This window comes from Hemicordylus capensis, chromosome 1, assembly GCF_027244095.1.
Source record: "Hemicordylus capensis ecotype Gifberg chromosome 1, rHemCap1.1.pri, whole genome shotgun sequence".
Classification (NCBI taxonomy): Eukaryota; Metazoa; Chordata; class Lepidosauria; order Squamata; family Cordylidae; genus Hemicordylus; species Hemicordylus capensis.
In genome coordinates, this window is record NC_069657.1 from 13,208,506 (window position 1) to 13,220,418 (window position 11,913).

Sequence of the window (11,913 nt, forward strand, 5' to 3'; positions counted from 1 at the left end):
AAGCCATTTGCAATTGAACCGCTCAAACTGGCCCGCTTCACGGCAGGCCGGTTCACTAGCAAACCAGTTCTGCACATCCCTACAATGGTGTGCACTCTCATTTGTTTTTATTTGCTGCTGTCTCGTGGTCAAAGAGGTCTTGCAGGTTTTTGAATCTCTGCAAAATCTGAGCCAGCATGGTGTAGTGGTTAGTGCTGGACTAGGACTCATCTGCTGCTTATACCGGGTAGATTTCTCAGTTCTTAGTTTCTAGCTTTATATTTAGAACTTTTGATTTGGAACTTATAAAATTGGTAAGTTTTAAAAGTGGTTTTAACTGAGTATTTTAACTTTTTAAAATTTATTATTATTAATAATAATAAATTGTTTTATATTGTATTTATTGTATGAATGCTGTGAGCTGTCCCAAGCAATCATAAACTGGAGGGGTGGGGCATAAATATCAAATAAAGAGATAGATAGATAAATGCATACATACATAAAATAGGACTGGAACAATGCGAGTTGCAATCCTTGCTCAGCCATGAAACTCACAGGGTGACTCTGGGCCAGTCACTCATTGCTCAACCCCAACAGGGTTGTTGTGAGGATAAAAGTAACCATTTTACTTTGGGCTCCAGGCTCCTTGGAAGATGAGTGGGATAGAAAAACAAACAAAACAAATGATAGTAGAATGAGGGTTCACACCATAGACTACAGTATCTCCTCATACTACTTTCAGCCAGAGGTTTGGCAGGGGCAAGAACATAGGTAGCTGCCATATAGTGAGTCAGACCATTGGTCCATTTAGCTCAGTATTGTCTTCACAGACTGGCAGCGGCTTCTCCAAGGTTGCAGGCAGGAATCTCTCTCAGCCCTATCTTGGAGATGCTGCCAGGGAGGGAACTTGGAACCTAGATGCTCTTCCCAGAGCAGCTCCATCCCCTGAGGGGAATATCTTGCAGTGCTCATACATCAAGTCTCCCATTCATATGAAGCCAGGGCAGGCCCTGCTTAGCTAAGGGGACAAGTCAGGCTTGCTACCACAAGACCAGTTCTCCTAAAGCCCTCAGTGGGTCTCCAGCTTTGCCTTTCCAGCCATCCCCTAGGAACATAAAAGCACAGGATGCTGCCGTAAGCCTAAGGCGTTTTATTCAGTCTCTAACCAGTGTAAGAAGCTGCCTTCTTATACTGAGTCAGAGTTTTGGTCCATCTAGCTCAGTATTGTCTTCACTGACTAGAAACAGCTCTCCAGGATTTTAGACCAGAGGTCTTTCCCAGCCTTACCTGGAGATGGCAGGGACTGAACCTGGGACCTTCTGCATGCAGAGCAGATGCTCTTCCATTGAGCTATAGGCAGTGGTTCTCAAACTTGGGTTGAGAGGTTTGATGGGCTACAACTTTTCAGAGGTTGATGGACTACAACTCCCATCATCCACTGTCATAGTGGCTGAGGGGGGATGATGACCATGGTAGTTCAACGTTTGAGGACCCAAGCAATGTTCCCTCTAATTTTTTTTTAATCTGTGCGCAGAATAAGTTTTTTTTTCTGGGCGGCAGTATCAAGGCAGTGTGCACGCACATGCATTCAGAATGTGGCCTTCCGGATCTAAAATCAACTGAGCAGACATTAACAGAACGTGTGCACGCACACATGCACACGCCTTAGAGTGGAAACTGGATTCATGTCTGAGAACCCCTGCCATAAGGTGATACCTGCTGATCTGAAGGACTTGTAAGCTACAGTGCAGACAAGACTTTACAAGAGAAATAATCGTCTGTGTTTGCATCCGTTGAGCTGACAATCAATTGATTTTGGCAGCAAACATGAAAGCATTTTCTGTGGGACGCACTTATTCAATTACAGAGTGCTTTACAGTTGATGGATCAGGTAGTTTACCAGTTACTGGAAGCAAGAAGAATCCTTTCTTTCCAGGATACAAATAGCTGAAGGGATGGGGTATTTTGCCCCTTCCACTGGGATGGCCCAGAGAAGTCTGAGGGGAGGTACAAAATGCTGCCTTGCCCCATGCCCCTGGTGAGGGCCAGCCCCCTTTCAAAACCGACCCTTGCAAGCTTTGGAAGTGCAGGGCAGGGAAAGGTTGCTAACAGCCTCCTCTTCTCCCTTTCTGCCTCTTGCAAGCTGTGCACGGACTATGAGCAGAGACACTCTGTGCAAAGTTTGCAAGGGGCAGATCTGTGCTGCAGAGCTGCTCTGATGGCAACAGGAGGGGCTGTCCTGCCACCTGATGCAAATGGGTCACCTTGCCTCATGAAAGGGCCATCCCTGCCCTTCCTGCATGTAGGCCTTTGGGGATCTATGTAACACAAGCTGCGGCTTCATACATCATAAAGTTCACCTGCCCATTATTATTATTATCACCACGTAGGGGTGTGCACGGACTAGTTCTGGGCTGAACCAGTCTGCCACGAACTGGGCAGCTCGAGCAGTTCGATTACGAACCGCTCCAAACCGGTTCGAGCTGGTTCATCGGTTAGACCGGCCCAGCCAGTCGGTCTGACGAATCAGTTCGCGGAGTGGTGGTTCAGTCCTCATTCGGACCGAACCACCACACACGGTCCGTGCACACTACCATTGTGTGATTATTCCCTACTGCACCATCAATGTGCAAGAGGACAGATATCCTTCTTAAGGAGCTTGCCATCTAGAATTCAACACAACGGAAACTAATGGAACTGCCGTCCTTAGCGGGTGGCAAATCCGGGCAAGTGCCTGAGCCCCGCACCAACCCCCCAAGCCCCACGTCAGACTGGACTGACTGGAGGAGGAGGAGGACGACGACAGTGGTGGCCAGTGGTGGTGTAGGTGACAGGTGCAAATGGCCACAGCTATATCTCTCTTCCCACCCTGCTGTGGCTGTGTGAGTCTCTCTCTCTCTCTTTCTTCACCTTGCCAGGGCTGTAACTGGAGGCAGTTACAGCCATGGTGGGGCAAAAACACACACAGAGAGAGAGAGAGAGAGAGAGAGAGAGACTCACACAGCCACAGCAGGGTGGGAAGAGAGAGGGAGACACAGCTGCTGGCTTTTGCCCCTCTGTTGCATTTTGTCTATTTTGTGACATTTCATGTTTTGTTAATTAGACGTTTGTGGGGCTCCTGTAAGGGGGTGGTGGAGAGATAAGTGACCAGCACAGTCACCTAATGAAGTTAATGGCTGAATAGGGATTTGAACTCTTGTCTGCCCAGTGCTAGTCCAACACTTGAACCCAGGCCTGTACACCTTCAGCTTTCCTGCAAATGTTGGACTACAGTTCCCATCGACCCTTACTATTGGCCACTGTGGCTGGGGATGATGGAAGTTGTAGTCCGAAAACAGCTGGTGGGCCAAAGTTGTGCGGCCCTGCTTTAACCACTACACCATGTGAGGGGGAAATGAGGAAATAAAAAGGAGAGAGAGTACATGAATAAACCTGCTCACTTCCTGTGATGCTTGGGGCTTCATTCTGTGCTTCCTCCTCCCACCACACCAGCTGTGAGCTGATCCTTTGTCAGAATGGGGGCTGCTGGGGTGGGGCTAAGCTTTTGTGTTGGTGTCTCTAAGCTAGGCTGCACCCCCGACACATACACTTGGGATAGGGGCTAAGTAGCTTCTAAACAGTCACACATTTTTAGGTCCCTCGGTGCTTGCAGACGGACGTGCAGCAGCAAAGATGCCATCTGGCATGAATTGAGCAGAAACGTATGCTTTATCTCATTATTTTCTTCTGGAGTCATCTTTCAACTGTCTAAGAGTAATAAATCGAATGCTCTTAAATCTGAGATGGCATTGGCAAGAGAAAGTTACGGTGCGGGTTGGGGAGAACTTTTTACAAGAAACTTAGACATTAACTGACCACAGCCAAGGCTATTATTGCTGAGAGCCAGCCGGGTATCCAGAAGAATCGTGGGTCTTTTGTTTTTCTATTTACTTTCTACAAGGATTAGCAGCACCTAGGATTGACAATCAACAAGAAATACGCCGCAGACTAGCACTTGGTAGGGTTGCAATGAAGGCCTTGGACAGGATATTTAGATGCCGTGACGTGTCCACTCCACACCTACAAAGAATAGAATCGTTTAGACAATGGTTTTCCCCGTGACACTCTATGGATGCGAAAGCTGGACTTTGAAGAAGCAAGATAGAAAGAGTATTGACGCTTTTGAACTTTGGTGCTGGAGAAGACTTTTGAGGATACCATGGACAGCCAGGGAAACAAACAAAAGGATCATAGAACAAATCAATCCGGAATTTTCACTCGAGGCACAAATGACCAGGCTCAAACTAGCATACTTCGGAAATATGTGAAGACCCAGCTCCCTTGAGAAGTCCATAATGCTGGGGAAAGTTGAAGAAAAGAGAAGAAGAGGATGACCAACAACAAGGTGGATGGACTCGATTCCGACAACAATGAATGCACCACTGAGAGACCTTAAAGGCCAAATTGAAGACAGATCATCCTGGAGAGAATCTATCTGTGTGGTCGCTAAGAGTCGACACTGAATTGAGATCACTTAATCAATCAATCAAGATGTAAATTGACCCAGACAGTTTCTGTGAACTTGCAGGAGCAACCGGGCTTCTTTTGTGGGCTTTCTTGTTTCTTTCTTGCACATTAAAATATAAACACCAGACTTTACCCAGACTTCAAAGGAATTTGCAGGCTCCATGCAAATACATTGCGTGCCTGCCCCATTGTCAGGCCTGGTCCAAAATGTACCTCAGCAGGTACAGTGAGTGAAATGGCAAATTTGTTTTTTACATTTTTATACCAGCGTAGTGCCAGCATGGTGTAGTGGTTAGAGTGCTGGACTAGGACCAGGGAGACCCAGGTTTGAATACCCATTCAGCCATGATACTTGCTGGTTGACTCTGGGCCAGTCGCTTCTCTCTCAGCCTAACCTACTTCACAGGGTTGTTGTGAGGAGGAACTCAAGTATGTAGTACACCGCTCTGGGCTCCTTGGAGGAAGAGCGGGATATAAAATGGAAATAATAAATAATAAATAATAAATATACCACCTCACCCAGATGGCTCTAGGCAGTACACATAAATAAAAACAGATCAAAAAAATGAAATAAGCCATTTAAAACCAATTAAAACTGAAAACCATATAAACCCATTTAAAAATCACTGAAGGCCAGGCTGGAAAGATGTGTTTTTAGAGCTTTTTAAAAAGCTGGTCAAGAACATACACCTTGAATATCTGTGGGGAGTACATTACACAGCCCAGGGCGCTGCTATACCTGTCCAGTGGAGATGATGCATCAACATCTCCCCTCCCGAGAGTTAACTTTCAGAGCAGAGGTTCCTCACCCTGGGTCCCCAGGTGCCCTTGGACTACATTTCCCATCATCCCCAGTCCCAATTACTTTTCATTACTACACTTGTGGCAACTGCTGGGGGAACAGTTAGTTCTTCCTGAAATGCAAGAGTTGGCTGGCACTTAGCATTGCAAAAATCACACAAAATCCCTGCCCAGCATGTGCACGAAAGGAACATAGGAAGCTGCCATATAATGAGTCAGACCATTGGTCCATCAGTATTGTCCTCACAGACTGGCAGCGGCTTCTCCAAGGTTGCAGGCAGAAATCTCTCTCAGCCCTATCATGGAGATGCTGCCAGGGAGGGAACTAGAAACCAAGATGCTCTTCCCAGAGCGGCTCCATCCCGAGGGGAATATCTTACAGTGCTAACATGTGGTATCCCATTGAAAGGCAACCAGGGTGGACCCTGCTTAGCTAAGGGGACAAGTCATGCTTGCTACCACAAGACTAACTCTCCTCTCCAGACCAGCTCTGGATCATGCTAGGAAATAGTGTGGAAGCTTGCAGCAGCAAGCATACAGGGAGTAAAGTTACACTTGGAATTTGTGCAAAAGCACTGAATGAGGATGGGTGTGATACTCATGAAATGACCCGCACCCATGAGCATCCTTGCAGCAGCATTCTGAACCAGCTGGAACTTCCAAACACTCTTCAAGGGCAGCCCCACATAGAACACATTGCAGTAGTACAATCTGGATGTTACCAACGCATGAGTGACTGAGGTTAGATCTGACTTCTCCAAGTAGGGTTGCAGCTGTAGTTGGTGAAAGGTGCTTCTGCACACCGCCACCACCTGCACCTCCAAGGACAACATCGGGTCCAGAAGCAACCCCAAGCTGCAGACCTTGTCTTTCAGAGGGTGCGTGAACCCATCCAAGACCAGATTTACCTCATTACTCGGATGATCAGTTCCATCAACCCAGAGCACTTCTGTCTTATCTGGATTAAGTTTCAGCTTGTTTGCCCCCATCCAGTCCAGAACAGCCTCCAAGCCCCAGTTCAGAGCATCCACTGCCTCCCTGGTGTCTGCTGACTTAAAAGATGGGTAGAGCTGGGTGTCATCAGCCTATTGATGGCACCGCAGCCCACACCCATGGATTACCTCTCCCAGAGGTTTCATGTAAACGTTAAACAGAATGGGGGACAGAATAGATCTCTGTGGCACCCCATAGGCCAAAGGCCAAGGGGTAGAGCAGGTATCCCCCAGCACCACCTTCTGTTCTGAGTACGATCCTCCAGGTAGGAGCAGATCCACCATATAACTGTGCCCCCAAGTCCCAACCCAGAGAGATGTCCCAGAAGTATACCATGGTCGAAGGTATCGAAAGCTGCTGAGCGGTCCAGGAGGATCAACAGAGTGACACTCCCTCTGTCTATCTCCCAGCGTAGGTCATCCACCAGGACGACCAAAGCAGTTTCAGTCCCATATCCAGGTGGGAAGCCCGACTGGAAAGGATCTAAGTCATCAGATTCATCCAGGACTGCCTGGAGCTGAGATGCCACAATGCTCTCCAACACCTTGCCCCTTAAGATGATAGATAGATAGATAGATAGATAGATAGATAGATAGATAGATAGATAGATAGATAGATAGATATTGCCATCTGGAAAGACCCTTAATGTGATCCAGCAGGACTCATTTTATGCTCTTATACGTGATCTATAAACATCTATGTTATTAATTCTCCAAGACGGGCCATGCGTGGGGACGTGGTAGAAAGGAGGCGATTGGCTGACAGAGTTTGCAAGCAGAAGCACCTGATTGGGCATTGGGGAGAAGGAGGATGCGTGTGAAGGAGGATGTTGTGTGAATTACATGAGGAAACAAGATGAACAAAATCTGTTAACTCAGGGAGGGAGGGAGAGAGGAAAAAAAACATGAAGGGAGGGGGGAAGAGTGGGGAAGAGCGAGTGGAGGAGAGAGAAAGAGAAAAAGAAGGGAAGGGGAAGAGACACAGAAGGAAGGGCGAGGGACCGGCCCGAGCCTGTCAGCAGCCTGAGGGGAATGAGCGGCCATGGCAGCACTAGCAGCAAGGAAGGGTCCAGGCAACCACTGCTGCTGTTTGGGGCTACCGAGGCCATAGACAGGCAAAGGATGGGCAGGCGAAGCCCCTCCAACCAGGAAGAGGAGGCTATTTTAAAATCTTGTCTCTGGGCCCACTCCAACCTTGTTACGCCCCTGTCCTCTTCTTCTCTTTCCTTCAACTTTCCCCAGCATTGTGGACTTCTCAAGGGAGTTGGATCTTCACATAATGTGTCCAAAGTATGATAGTTTGAGCCTGGTCATTTGTGCCTCGAGTGAAAATTCTGGATTGATTTGTTCTATGATCCATTTGTTTGTTTTCCTGGCTGTCCATGGTATCCTCAAAAGTCTTCTCCAGCACCAAAGTTCAAAAGCGTCAATACTTTTTCAATCTTGCTTCTTCAAAGTCCAGCTTTCGCATCCATAGAGTGTCACAGGAAAAACCATGGTCCAAACAGGGCCGGACTGGGGGCACTGAGAGGGTGGTGGAATGTATGTGGGGAGGGTGCCGAATTTTGAGAATAATGGGTAATTAAGGGTGGGAGTTGGGGTGCAGGGGCACCCTGCAGGTGGGGCGCACCGGGAATATGCCCTCTTGCCCTGTGGGCCAGTCCGAGCCTGGGTCCAAATGATTCTACTCTTTGTAGACACGTCACGACATCTATATATCCTTTCTAAGGCCTTCATTGCAACCTCACCGAATGCTAGTCTGCAGCATATTTCTTGACTGCAGGATCCTTGACTGTTGATGGTCGCTCCTAAAAGGCAGAAGCTACCCATCACCAATGCCTTCATTATCCATTCTGAGGCTGGTTGCTGTACCCGTTGTCATTAGTTTTGTCTTCTTGACATTTAGTCGTAGTCCCATTTCTTCACCTTGCTCCTTGACTTTCATTACTGGAGCTTGCAGATCATCCGCATTATCAGCAGATGCACCATACACTGGATTTAAAAATTAACTGTACTAAGGCAAAGGTTGGGCTGCAAGTCATGACTTGCATGACCTGCCTCCAGTAACTGGCTTGAGTGACTTACTTGACATGCATAAGGCAGTGCTCTCCAGCATCACGTGAGCCGGTTGCATAAACCGAGCCAGTTTAAACCTGTTGTTTCCTGTGTCTGGGTTTGTTTGTTTTTTAGCAGAGTGTGAAAGTCGTTTTGCTCTACAACAAGCAGAACCCTTGCTGGAGGAGTTTTTGTTTGATTGATTACCTTCTTTGTTGCATGCTTGTTTCCAGAGGGAAAAAACAATTTCCGTAACACACAAGCATTCTGAAAACAGTTGGTGGCATATATTAATATTGAAGAGGATCCCATTGAAGAGATCCAGGAAGGCAACTTCCTGTGTTCCTAAGCCAAGTAACTGACAGCCTGAAGTGTAGCTGGAGAAGAATATTATGATACCCAGGCTCTTTCATGAGATAAAGTGCGGCAGTTGTCTCAGGCAGATTATTGCCCCAGCAGGGCAGAAAGATGCACCCCGCCTAGGCTTGCCAACAGTCCTGGATTAGCTGGGACATTTAAGGTGCAGAAGCAGCAAAGGGCTTTTTCAGAACCAAGAGGGGTGGGAGGCGGAGAGGGAGGGGGATAGAGAGACAGAGAAAGTGCTGCTTCCTTCTGCCACCTTCTCCCAGGAGGAAAGTGTTTTTTCCCCTCTTTTTCTGCCTTTCCAGGGGACTATGCACACTGCACTAAACTTCTTGCAGGAAGGACAGGGTTAAAAAAAATATGAAGGCTATGCTGGCCTGGGTAGCAGCCAATCGGTTTTTATGAATGGCCCCACCCCTGAGATGGCCCTGCCCCAGATGCCACCCCCCCATCCCATATTGGGGCAACAGAATGTTGGCAACCCTAACCCATCCATCCATCGCCCTCAGAGCAGCACTTCAGGACCAATGTGTGCCGCACAAGGAAAGGAATCTGCTGGCAACCTTCCCTCAGGGACAGATCCAGAACTGAGGGGATGTGTGCAGAGCACACAGGCTGCCTAGTGGGTTGTGCGGTGGGGGGGTGTCAGTGTGTATGATGCTTCACCATGAAGTTTTGAAACGTTTATAGCTGGATAATCAGCTGCCGCCCCTGTTTGACAAAACTTTCAGCCTTGAAACATCTCAGGGTCGCTGTTTTGTCTTAGCCCAACCAGAGGCGCTCTCACCGCTGGACTTCCACTGATTTATCAAGATTGCTTTCTTTCTACAAGGGCATGCAGAGGGCTTTACCTTTGACTAAGTTCATCTTACTTATGGCAGTGTTTTTGACGGACTTTTTGCGTTCAGCATGTTGATGACTTTATATCCTTATTTCCGTATTCATGGTATCGGACTTTTGCCACTGAGGATTCTTACATCTCCTTTTGAAGTTGCATCTGACGAAGCATATCTGTCATCTGCCACTCATTTTGATACGTGACTTTGCCCGTTTCCCCCTGCAGCCCCAGTTTTTGCCCGGCTTATCTAGACCTCCTTTACAAATTGTTTATTGTTTCTGCATATGTTATTATTGGTGCGTTCAGCTATATGAGAAGGCATTTTTTGTTGGTTTAATGTTATCCCTCACACTACCTTAGACAAATCCATGGCGGACAGGTGGTCTATCCATGGGGGACCGTGGCTACTAGGCTTGATGGCCATAGGCGACCTTCAGGTTCAGAAGCAGGATGCCTCTGAATACGAGTTGCAGGGGAGCAACAGGAGGAGGGGGGCATCCCTTCCTCTCTTGCCTGTGGGCCTCCCAGAAGCATCTGGGCACTTTCCAGCTAGCTGCTCAACAGCAGCAAAATGCCTCCGTTCAGGCAAATCTCATTTGAAACTTAAACAGCAGGAGGAGCAGTCTCGCAGAAAGTAACAACCTGAAAAAACAGCAACCTTTTTACGCCAGATATGCGACGTCCTCCTAGCTCTATATCACAGCAATTAAATTCGAAACAAGAAACATTGGAAATGTGAACGGCACCCTGCTGTCCGTGTAGGGACTGCAGTGTCACAGCACAGGAAGTGTGGAAGCACACTTCCGAGATATGTCTTGACCCCATTTTAGGGTATTGTCTAGAAAGTGCCCTGGTGGGCCAGTGTATGAAACAAGATGCTGGACGAGATAGACTTTGCGCCTGATCCAGCAGGGCTGTTCTTATTTATCAAGGCTTCTCAAACTTGGGTCCCCAGATGTTGCAGGACTTCAACTCCCATAATCTCCAGGCACAAAGGCCAAAGGCCTTTATTTATCTCTCTATCTTTACATCTGTATTTCATTCTTTCTCCAAGGAGCCCAGAGCAGTTGTGTACATGTTATGCTTATCCTCACAACAACCCTGAGAGGCAGGTTAGGCTAAGAGATAAGTGACTGGGAGAGAAGTGACTGGAAAGCCAGTGAGTTTAATGGCTGAATGGGGGATTTGAACTCGGGTATCCCCAGTCCCAGACCAACACTCTTCTTAACAACTACACCACACTGGTTGAAGGCCAGGAGCATCTGGGGATCCAAATTTGGGAACCCCTGCACACAAGCATAAATTTAATTTATTTATTTAAAATATTTATGCCCTGCCTTTCAAGTACACTACTGCTCAGGGCAGCTCACAACATTAACAAAATAATATAAAACAATTTTAAAAATTAATACAAGTTAAAAGTCCAAGCTGTGATGAACTGGCATTGGAGGGGCTAACGCACTGTGCTTTTATGCAAATGTGGTTGGAACTTTGCCGAGCTGTCAATCAAAAGAATCCGCTGGTGGAGTTGATACTCGACAGAGAGTGAGAAAGTCAGTTGAGGGTTAGTTGGGGGGTCTGAGTCTGGTTAGGGACAGTCTCAAAGAGGAGATGCTCTGTGACTCAAAGAATAAGACAGCCTGAAATAAGGGCTGGCTTTCTGTGGAAGTGCTTGGTTTGGACTGTCATTTAAAGGCTAAGGAGTACCTTGCAACAAAGTAAAGGGTAACCTTGAAACCACAGCAAGTTCGATACCCTAGCTTTTTCCTCGTTGCCCGGCCATCTTGGAGTTGCCTCTCTGGTAATGGTAGGCAGGACTTGAGCCACGAGAATGGTGGCTGCCAAGAAGACGAAAAAGTCCCTTGACTCCATAAAGTATGGATTTCAGCAGGTTATGACAAGTGGTGAATATGTACTGGGATACAAGCAGACTCTAGAAAAAGATCTGGCAGAGCAAAGCCAAGTTGCTCATCCTAGCCAACAACTGTCCTGCTCTAAGGAAATCAGAAATAGAGTACTATGCTATGTTGCCCAAAACTGACATGCACCACTATATTGGCAACAATACTGAATTGGGTACAGCTTGTGGAAAGTACTACAGAGTATGTACGCTGGCCATCATTGGCCCAGGTGATTCTGACATCATTAGGAGCATGCCAAAGCAAACCAACTGAGAAGTAAATTCTGCAGAACTTTTAATTTCATGTAATAAAACTGGTAACAAATATCTCTCTCTCTCAATCTCCACACACACACACACACACACACGCACACACACACACACCCTACAGCCTTGTACAGATAAACAAAACCTCAGAAACGTCTGTTTGTAATAACTTTTATTCGTGTTCATTTGTTTTGAACCTCTGGTCTGTGTGA

General features: G+C 47.2%; 1 pseudogene; it reads left to right on the forward strand.

Moving 5' to 3' along the window:
• Positions 1-11,365: 11,365 nt before the first annotated feature.
• On the forward strand, positions 11,366-11,708 carry LOC128340546 (60S ribosomal protein L30-like; annotated as a pseudogene).
• Positions 11,709-11,913: the final 205 nt, after the last annotated feature.